Raw genomic sequence first — 11,643 nt, 5'->3', positions numbered from 1 at the left:
TCCACCACCACTTGAAATTAAAAGTTTATTATCAACATCTATTTGTGTGTTGGTTCTTTTGAAGGTGTTCAGTTAAGTAGTTGACCATTAACTGCTCTATATTAAAAAAAAAATAACACCGTTTACTTCAACCCTTGTGTTCTGTTTGGGTCAAAATGGCCCATTTGAAATTGCAACTACTAACAATAAGGGGTGTTGAGGATGGTTCGTATTAGCTCAGAGTGAGACAAGGAGAAGACATATTGGCTATTTTGGGTAAATATTACAATTGTATCGCTATAAAATCCGAAGGTGGCGTGGGTGAGTCACTTCCTTCTCATGTGGTATTTCACGTACCAGGGCCACTGCGTGTGCCACAGTCAATCCTGGCTGGACGTCTTGTTCTTCTCTGTTCTCATTCAATGCAACAACAAAAAAGGCAAATGTGTGATGGTACCATGTACAGCAAGAGAAAGTGACACTGGTGTAAGTTGTTAGGCTGTTTCAGCTGGAGACTCTCCAGGTGTGTTGCGGTGTTGGGTGGAGACAGGTGTATGTACTGCGCACATCATTCTGCCATTCCAACCAAAAAGTCAGTTCAGCGTTGTCTATTAACTGTCTCTCTTTTATTCAACAGAAGGAAACGTGTGAGCGTCTCTGCATCCTTCCATTCCTACATCAGAAAAACTCCATGCCTGGGTTTGACGTCATAAAAACTCCATGCCTGGGTTTGTTATCAGAAATACTCCATGCCTGGGTTTGACGTCAGAAAAACTCCATGCCTCCATGCCTGTGTTTCATATCAGAAATACGCCATGCATTTGTTTGATATCAGAAACACACTATGCCTGGGTTTGATATCAGAAATACTCCATGCCTTGGTTTGATATCAGAAAAACTCCATGCCTGGGTTTAATATCAGAAAAACTCCATGCCTGTGTTTGACATCAGAAAAACGCCATGCCTGGGTTTGATATCAGAAATACTCCATGCCTTGGTTTGAAATCAGAAAAACTCCACGCCTCATTTTGATATCAGAATTACTTCATGTCTGGGTTTGACATCATAAATACTCCATGCTTGGGTTTAATGTCAGAATTACTCCATGCTGGGTTTGATATCAGAAAACCCCATGCCAGTGCTTGACATAAAAACTCCATGCCCGGGTTTGATATCAGAAATACTCCATGCCTGGGTTTGATATCAGAAAACTCCATGCCTGAGTTTGACATCAGAAAAACTGCATGCCTGGGTTTGATATCAGAAATACTCCATGCCTTGGTTTGAAATCAGAAAAACTCCATGGCTGGGTTTGACATCAGAAATACTCCATGCCTGGGTTTGATATCAGAAAAACTCCGTGCCTGGGTTTGACATCAGAAATACTTCATGCCTGGGTTTGACGTCAGAAAAACTCCATGCCTCCATGCCTGTGTTTGATATCAGAAATACTCCATGCATTTGTTTGAAATCAGAAAAACTCCACGCCTGGTTTTGATATAAGAATTACTTCATGTCTGGGTTTGACATCATAAATACTACATGCGTCGGTTTGATATCAAAATTTCTCCATGCCTGGGTTTGATATCAGAATTACTCCATGCCAGTGTTTGACATCATAAAAAATCCATGCCCGGGTTTGACATCATAAAATTCCATACCTGGGTTTGTAATCAGAAACACTCCATGACTGAGTTTGACTTCAGAAAAACTCCATGGCTGGGATTGACATCAGAAATACTCCATGCCTGGGTTTGATATTAATAATACTCCATGCCTGGGGTTGACATCAGAAATACTCCATGCCTGGTTTTGACATCATACAAACTTAATGCCTGGGTTTGACATCGAAAAAATCCATGCTTGGGTTTGTTATCATAAAAACTCCATGCCTGAGTTTGACGTCAGAAAAACTCCATGCCTCCATGCCTGTGTTTGATATCAGAAAAACTCCATGCATTTTTTGAAATCAGAAAAACTCCACGCCTGGTTTTGATATCAGAATTACTTCATGTCTGGGTTTGACATCATAAATACTACATGCCTGGGATTGATATCAAAATGTCTCCATGCCTGGGTTTGATATCAGAATTACTCCATGCCAGTGTTTGACATCATAAAAAATCCATGCCCGGGTTTGACATCATAAAATTCCATACCTGGGTTTGAAATCAAAAACACTCCATGACTGGGTTTGACTTCATAAAAACCCCATGCCTGGATTTGACATCAGAAAAACTCCATGTCTGGGTTTGACATCAGAAAAACTCCATGCCTGGGTTTGATATCAGAAAAACTCAATGCCTTGGTTTGATATCAGAAAAACTCCATGCCTATGTTTGACATCAGAAAAACTCCATGCCTGGGTTTGATATCAGAAATACTCCATGCCTTGGTTTGAAATAAGAAAAACTCCACTTCTGGTTTTGATATCAGAATTAATTCATGACAGGGTTTGACATCAGAAATACTCCATGCCTGGGTTTGACATCAGAATTACTCCATGCCTGGGTTTGATATCAGAAAACCCCATGCCATTGGTGGACATCATAAAAACTCCATGGCTGGGTTTGACATCAGAAATACTCCATGACTGGGTTTGATATAAGAAAAAACTCCATGCCTGGGTTTGATATCAGAAATACTCCATGCCTTGGTTTGAAATCAGAAAAACTCCACTTCTGGTCTTGATATCAGAATTAATTCATGACAGGGTTTGACATCATAAATACTCCATGTCTGGGTTTGATATCGGAATTACTCCATGCCTGGGTTTGATATCAGAAAACCCCATGCCAGTCGTTGACATCTGAAAAACTCCATGCCCGGGTTTGAGATCAGAAATACTCCATGCCTGGTTTTAATATCAGAAAAACTCCATGCCTGTGTTTGACATAAGAAAAACTCCATGCCTGGGTTTGATATCAGAAATACTCCATGCCTGGGTTTGAAATCAGAAAAACTCCACGCCTGATTTTGATATCAGAGTTACTTCATGTCTGGGTTTGACATCATAAATACTCCATGCATGGGTTTAATGTCAGAATTACTCCATGCCTGGGTTTGATATCAGAAAACCCCATGCCAGTGGTTGACATCATAAAAACACAATGCCCGGGTTTGATATCAGAAATACTCCATGCCTGGGTTTGATATCAGAAATACTCCATGCCTGGGTTTGAAATCAGAAAAACTCCACGCCTGATTTTGATATCAGAATTACTTCATGTCTGGGTTTGACATCATAAATACTCCATGCCTGGGTTTAATGTCAGAATTACTCCATGCCTGGGTTTGATATCAGAAAACCCCATGCCAGTGGTTGACATCATAAAAACACAATGCCCGGGTTTGATATCAGAAATACTCCATGCCTGGGTTTGATATCAGAAAAACTCCATGCCTGGGTTTGACATCAGAAAAACTGCATGCCTGGGTTTGATATCAGAAATATTCCATGCCTTGGTTTGAAATCAGAAAAACTCCATGGCTGGGTTTGACATCAGAAATAATCCATGCCTGGGTTTGATATCAGAAAAAGTCCATGCCTGGGTTTGCCATCAGAAATACTTCATGCCTGGGTTTGATATCAGAAAAACTCAATGCCTTGGCCTGCTTTCAGAAAAACTCCATGCCTGGGTTTGATATTAATAATACTCCATGCCTGGGGTTGACATCAGAATTACTCCATGCCTGGGTTTGATATCAGAAAACCTCATGCCAGTGGTTGACATCTTAAAAACTCCATGCCCGGGTTTGATATCAGAAATACTCCGTGCCTGGGTTTGATATCAGAAAAACTACATGCCTGGGTTTGACATCAGAAAACTCCAATGCTGGGTTTGACATCAGAAATACTCCATACCTGGGGTTGACATCAGAAAAACTCCATAACTGGGTTTGTTATCAGAAATACTCCATACCTGGGTTTGACGTCATAAAAACTCCATCCCTCCATGCCTGTGTTTGATGTCAGAAATGCTCCACGCCTTGGCTTGACATCAGAAAAACTCAATGCCTGGGTTTGACATCAGAAAAACGCACTGCCTGGGATTTATATCAGAAATACTCCATGACTGGGTTTGATATAAGAAAAAACTCCATGCCTGGGTTTGATATCAGAAATACTCCATGCCTTGGTTTGAAATCAGAAAAACTCCACTTCTGGTTTTGATATCAGAATTAATTCATGACAGGGTTTGACATCATAAATACTCCATGCCTGGGTTTGATATCAGAATTACTCCATGCCTGGGTTTGATATCAGAAAACCCCATGCCAGTCGTTGACATCTTAAAAACACAATGCCCGGGTTTGATATCAGAAATACTCCATGCCTGGGTTTGATATCAGAAATACTCCATGCCTGGGTTTGATATCAGAAATACTCCATGCCTGGGTTTGAAATCAGAAAAACTCCATGCCTGGGTTTGACATCAGAAATACTTCATGCCTGGGTTTGATATCAGAAAAACTCAATGCCTTGGTCTGATATCAATAAAACTCCATGCCTGGGTTTGATATTAATAATACTCCATGCCTGGGGTTGACATCAGCATTACTCCATGCCTGGGTTTGATATCAGAAAACCTCATGCCAGTGGTTGACATCTTAAAAACTCCATGCCCGGATTTGATATCAGAAATACTCCGTGCCTGGGTTTGATATCAGAAAAACTCCATAACTGGGTTTGTTATCAGAAATACTCCATACCTGGGTTTGACGTCATAAAAACTCCATCCCTCCATGCCTGTGTTTGATGTCAGAAATGCTCCACGCCTTGGCTTGACATCACAAAAACTCAATGCCTGGGTTTGACATCAGAAAAACGCCATGCCTGGGATTTATATCAGAAATACTCCATGACTGGGTTTGATATAAGAAAAAACTCCATGCCTGGGTTTGATATCAGAAATACTCCATGCCTTGGTTTGAAATCAGAAAAAATCCACTTCTGGTTTTGATATCAGAATTAATTCATGACAGGGTTTGACATCATAAATACTCCATGCCTGGGTTTGATATCAGAATTACTCCATGCCTGGGTTTGATATCAGAAAACCCCATGCCAGTTGTTGACATCTTAAAAACTCCATGCCCGGGTTTGATATCAGAAATACTCCATGCCTGGGTTTAATATCAGAAAAACTCCATGCCTGTGTTTGACATAAGAAAAACTCCATGCCTGGGTTTGACATCATAAATACTCCATGCCTGGGTTTAATGTCAGAATTACTCCATGCCTGGGTTTGATATCAGAAAACCCCATGCCAGTGGTTGACATCATAAAAACACAATGCCCGGGTTTGATATCAGAAATACTCCATGCCTGGGTTTGATATCAGAAAAACCCCATGCCTGGGTTTGACATCAGAAAAACTGCATGCCTGGGTTTGATATCAGAAATATTCCATGCCTTGGTTTGAAATCAGAAAAACTCCATGGCTGGGTTTGATATCTGAAATACTCCATGCCTGGGTTTGATATCAGAAAAACTCCATGCCTGGGTTTGACATCAGAAATACTTCATGCGTGGGTTTGATATCAGAAAAACTCAATGCCTTGGTCTGATATCAGAAAAACTCCATGCCTGGGTTTGATATTAATAATACTCCATGCCTGGGGTTGACATCAGAATTACTCCATGCCTGGGTTTGATATCAGAAAACCTCATGCCAGTGGTTGACATCTTAAAAACTCCATGCCCTGGTTTGATATCAGAAATACTCCATGCATGGGTTTAATGTCAGAATTACTCCATGCCTGGTTTTGATATCAGAAAACCCCATGCCAGTGGTTGACATCATAAAAACACAATGCCCGGGTTTGATATCAGAAATACTCCATGCCTGGGTTTGATATCAGAAATACTCCATGCCTGGGTTTGAAATCAGAAAAACTCCACGCCTGATTTTGATATCAGAATTACTTCATGTCTGGGTTTGACATCATAAATACTCCATGCCTGGGTTTAATGTCAGAATTACTCCATGCCTGGGTTTGATATCAGAAAACCCCATGCCAGTGGTTGACATCATAAAAACACAATGCCCGGGTTTGATATCAGAAATACTCCATGCCTGGGTTTGATATCAGAAAAACTCCATGCCTGGGTTTGACATCAGAAAAACTGCATGCCTGGGTTTGATATCAGAAATATTCCATGCCTTGGTTTGAAATCAGAAAAACTCCATGGCTGGGTTTGACATCAGAAATAATCCATGCCTGGGTTTGATATCAGAAAAAGTCCATGCCTGGGTTTGAAATCAGAAATACTTCATGCCTGGGTTTGATATCAGAAAAACTCAATGCCTTGGTCTGCTTTCAGAAAAACTCCATGCCTGGGTTTGATATTAATAATACTCCATGCCTGGGGTTGACATCAGAATTACTCCATGCCTGGGTTTGATATCAGAAAACCTCATGCCAGTGGTTGACATCTTAAAAACTCCATGCCCGGGTTTGATATCAGAAAAACTACATGCCTGGGTTTGACATCAGAAAACTCCAATGCTGGGTTTGACATCAGAAATACTCCATACCTGGGTTTGACATCAGAAAAACTCCATAACTGGGTTTGTTATCAGAAATACTCCATACCTGGGTTTGACGTCATAAAAACTCCATCCCTCCATGCCTGTGTTTGATGTCAGAAATGCTCCACGCCTTGGCTTGACATCAGAAAAAACTCAATGCCTGGGTTTGACATCAGAAAAACGCCCTGCCTGGGATTTATATCAGAAATACTCCATGACTGGGTTTGATATAAGAAAAAACTCCATGCCTGGGTTTTATATCAGAAATACTCCATGCCTTGGTTTGAAATCAGAAAAACTCCACTTCTGGTTTTGATATCAGAATTAATTCATGACAGGGTTTGACATCATAAATACTCCATGCCTGGGTTTGATATCAGAAATACTCCATGCCTGGGTTTGATATCAGAAATACTCCATGCCTGGGTTTGAAATCAGAAAAACTCCACGCCTGATTTTGATATCAGAATTACTTCATGTCTGGGTTTGACATAATAAATACTCCATGCCTGGGTTTAATGTCAGAATTACTCCATGCCTGTGTTTGATATCAGAAAACCCCATGCCAGTGGTTGACATCATAAAAACACAATGCCCGGGTTTGATATCAGAAATACTCCATGCCTGGGTTTGATATCAGAAAAACTCCATGCATGGGTTTGACATCAGAAAAACTGCATGCCTGGGTTTGATATCAGAAATATTCCATGCCTTGGTTTGAAATCAGAAAAACTCCACTTCTGGTCTTGATATCAGAATTAATTCATGACAGGGTTTGACATCATAAATACTCCATGCCTGGGTTTGATATCAGAATTACTCCATGCCTGGGTTTGATATCAGAAAACCCCATGCCAGTCGTTGACATCTGAAAAACTCCATGCCCGGGTTTGATATCAGAAATACTCCATGCCTGGGTTTAATATCAGAAAAACTCCATGCCTGTGTTTGACATAAGAAAAACTCCATGCCTGGGTTTGATATCAAAAATACTCCATGCCTGGGTTTGAAATCAGAAAAACTCCACGCCTGATTTTGATATCAGAATTACTTCATGTCTGGGTTTGACATCATAAATACTCCATGCATGGGTTTAATGTCAGAATTACTCCATGCCTGTGTTTGATGTCAGAAATGCTCCACGCCTTGGCTTGACATCAGAAAAAACTCAATGCCCGGGTTTGATATCAGAAATACTCCATGCCTGGGTTTGATATCAGAAATACTCCATGCCTGGGTTTGAAATCAGAAAAACTCCACGCCTGATTTTGATATCAGAATTACTTCATGTCTGGGTTTGACATCATAAATACTCCATGCCTGTGTTTATTGTCAGAATTACTCCATGCCTGGGTTTGATATCAGAAAACCCCATGCCAGTGGTTGACATCATAAAAACACAATGCCCGGGTTTGATATCAGAAATACTCCATGCCTGGGTTTGATATCAGAAAAACCCCATGCCTGGGTTTGACATCAGAAAAACTGCATGCCTGGGTTTGATATCAGAAATATTCCATGCCTTGGTTTGAAATCAGAAAAACTCCATGGCTGGGTTTGATATCTGAAATACTCCATGCCTGGGTTTGATATCAGAAAAACTCCATGCCTGGGTTTGACATCACAAATACTTCATGCGTGGGTTTGATATCAGAAAAACTCAATGCCTTGGTCTGATATCAGAAAAACTCCATGCCTGGGTTTGATATTAATAATACTCCATGCCTGGGGTTGACATCAGAATTACTCCATGCCTGGGTTTGATATCAGAAAACCTCATGCCAGTGGTTGACATCTTAAAAACTCCATGCCCTGGTTTGATATCAGAAATACTCCATGCATGGGTTTAATGTCAGAATTACTCCATGCCTGGGTTTGATATCAGAAAACCCCATGCCAGTGGTTGACATCATAAAAACACAATGCCCGGGTTTGATATCAGAAATACTCCATGCCTGGGTTTGATATCAGAAATACTCCATGCCTGGGTTTGAAATCAGAAAAACTCCACGCCTGATTTTGATATCAGAATTTACTTCATGTCTGGGTTTGACGTCATAAATACTCCATGCCTGGGTTTAATGTCAGAATTACTCCATGCCTGGGTTTGATATCAGAAAACCCCATGCCAGTGGTTGACATCATAAAAACACAATGCCCGGGTTTGATATCAGAAATACTCCATGCCTGGGTTTGATATCAGAAAAACTCCATGCCTGGGTTTGACATCAGAAAAACTGCATGCCTGGGTTTGATATCAGAAATATTCCATGCCTTGGTTTGAAATCAGAAAAACTCCATGGCTGGGTTTGACATCAGAAATAATCCATGCCTGGGTTTGATATCAGAAAAGTCCATGCCTGGGTTTGACATCAGAAATACTTCATGCCTGGGTTTGATATCAGAAAAACTCAATGCCTTGGTCTGCTTTCAGAAAAACTCCATGCCTGGGTTTGATATTAATAATACTCCATGCCTGGGGTTGACATCAGAATTACTCCATGCCTGGGTTTGATATCAGAAAACCTCATGCCAGTGGTTGACATCTTAAAAACTCCATGCCCGGGTTTGATATCAGAAATACTCCGTGCCTGGGTTTGATATCAGAAAATCTACATGCCTGGGTTTGACATCAGAAAACTCCAATGCTGGGTCTGACATCAGAAATACTCCATACCTGGGTTTGACATCAGAAAAACTCCATAACTGGGTTTGTTATCAGAAATACTCCATACCTGGGTTTGACGTCATAAAAACTCCATCCCTCCATGCCTGTGTTTGATGTCAGAAATGCTCCACGCCTTGGCTTGACATCAGAAAAAACTCAATGCCTGGGTTTGACATCAGAAAAACGCCCTGCCTGGGATTTATATCAGAAATACTCCATGACTGGGTTTGATATAAGAAAAAACTCCATGCCTGGGTTTTATATCAGAAATACTCCATGCCTTGGTTTGAAATCAGAAAAACTCCACTTCTGGTTTTGATATCAGAATTAATTCATGACAGGGTTTGACATCATAAATACTCCATGCCTGGGTTTGATATCAGAAATACTCCATGCCTGGGTTTGATATCAGAAATACTCCATGCCTGGGTTTGAAATCAGAAAAACTCCACGCCTGATTTTGATATCAGAATTACTTCATGTCTGGGTTTGACATAATAAATACTCCATGCCTGGGTTTAATGTCAGAATTACTCCATGCCTGGGTTTGATATCAGAAAACCCCATGCCAGTGGTTGACATCATAAAAACACAATGCCCGGGTTTGATATCAGAAATACTCCATGCCTGGGTTTGATATCAGAAAAACTCCATGCATGGGTTTGACATCAGAAAAACTGCATGCCTGGGTTTGATATCAGAAATATTCCATGCCTTGGTTTGAAATCAGAAAAACTCCACTTCTGGTCTTGATATCAGAATTAATTCATGACAGGGTTTGACATCATAAATACTCCATGCCTGGGTTTGATATCAGAATTACTCCATGCCTGGGTTTGATATCAGAAAACCCCATGCCAGTCGTTGACATCTGAAAAACTCCATGCCCGGGTTTGATATCAGAAATACTCCATGCCTGGTTTTAATATCAGAAAAACTCCATGCCTGTGTTTGACATAAGAAAAACTCCATGCCTGGGTTTGATATCAAAAATACTCCATGCCTGGGTTTGAAATCAGAAAAACTCCACGCCTGATTTTGATATCAGAATTACTTCATGTCTGGGTTTGACATCATAAATACTCCATGCATGGGTTTAATGTCAGAATTACTCCATGCCTGGGTTTGATATCAGAAAACCCCATGCCAGTGGTTGACATCATAAAAACACAATGCCCGGGTTTGATATCAGAAATACTCCATGCCTGGGTTTGATATCAGAAATACTCCATGCCTGGGTTTGAAATCAGAAAAACTCCACGCCTGATTTTGATATCAGAATTACTTCATGTCTGGGTTTGACATCATAAATACTCCATGCCTGTGTTTATTGTCAGAATTACTCCATGCCTGGGTTTGATATCAGAAAACCCCATGCCAGTGGTTGACATCATAAAAACACAATGCCCGGGTTTGATATCAGAAATACTCCATGCCTGGGTTTGATATCAGAAAAACTCCATGCCTGGGTTTGACATCAGAAAAACTGCATGCCTGGGTTTGATATCAGAAATATTCCATGCCTTGGTTTGAAATCAGAAAAACTCCATGGCTGGGTTTGATATCTGAAATACTCCATGCCTGGGTTTGATATCAGAAAAACTCCATGCCTGGGTTTGACATCAGAAATACTTCATGCGTGGGTTTGATATCAGAAAAACTCAATGCCTTGGTCTGATATCAGAAAAACTCCATGCCTGGGTTTGATATTAATAATACTCCATGCCTGGGGTTGACAACAGAATTACTCCATGCCTGGGTTTGATATCAGAAAACCTCATGCCAGTGGTTGACATCTTAAAAACTCCATGCCCTGGTTTGATATCAGAAATACTCCATGCATGGGTTTAATGTCAGAATTACTCCATGCCTGGGTTTGATATCAGAAAACCCCATGCCAGTGGTTGACATCATAAAAACACAATGCCCGGGTTTGATATCAGAAATACTCCATGCCTGGGTTTGATATCAGAAATACTCCATGCCTGGGTTTGAAATCAGAAAAACTCCACGCCTGATTTTGATATCAGAATTACTTCATGTCTGGGTTTGACATCATAAATACTCCATGCCTGGGTTTAATGTCAGAATTACTCCATGCCTGGGTTTGATATCAGAAAACCCCATGCCAGTGGTTGACATCATAAAAACACAATGCCCGGGTTTGATATCAGAAATACTCCATGCCTGGGTTTGATATCAGAAAAACTCCATGCATGGGTTTGACATCAGAAAAACTGCATGCCTGGGTTTGATATCAGAAATATTCCATGCCTTGGTTTGAAATCAGAAAAACTCCATGGCTGGGTTTGACATCAGAAATAATCCATGCCTGGGTTTGATATCAGAAAAAGTCCATGCCTGGGTTTGACATCAGAAATACTTCATGCCTGGGTTTGATATCAGAAAAACTCAATGCCTTGGTCTGCTTTCAGAAAAACTCCATGCCTGGGTTTGATA

The sequence above is a fragment of the Lampris incognitus genome, chromosome 3 (genome assembly GCF_029633865.1).
Source record: "Lampris incognitus isolate fLamInc1 chromosome 3, fLamInc1.hap2, whole genome shotgun sequence".
NCBI lineage: Eukaryota > Metazoa > Chordata > Actinopteri > Lampriformes > Lampridae > Lampris > Lampris incognitus.
Note: the sequence above shows the minus strand (reverse complement) of the source record.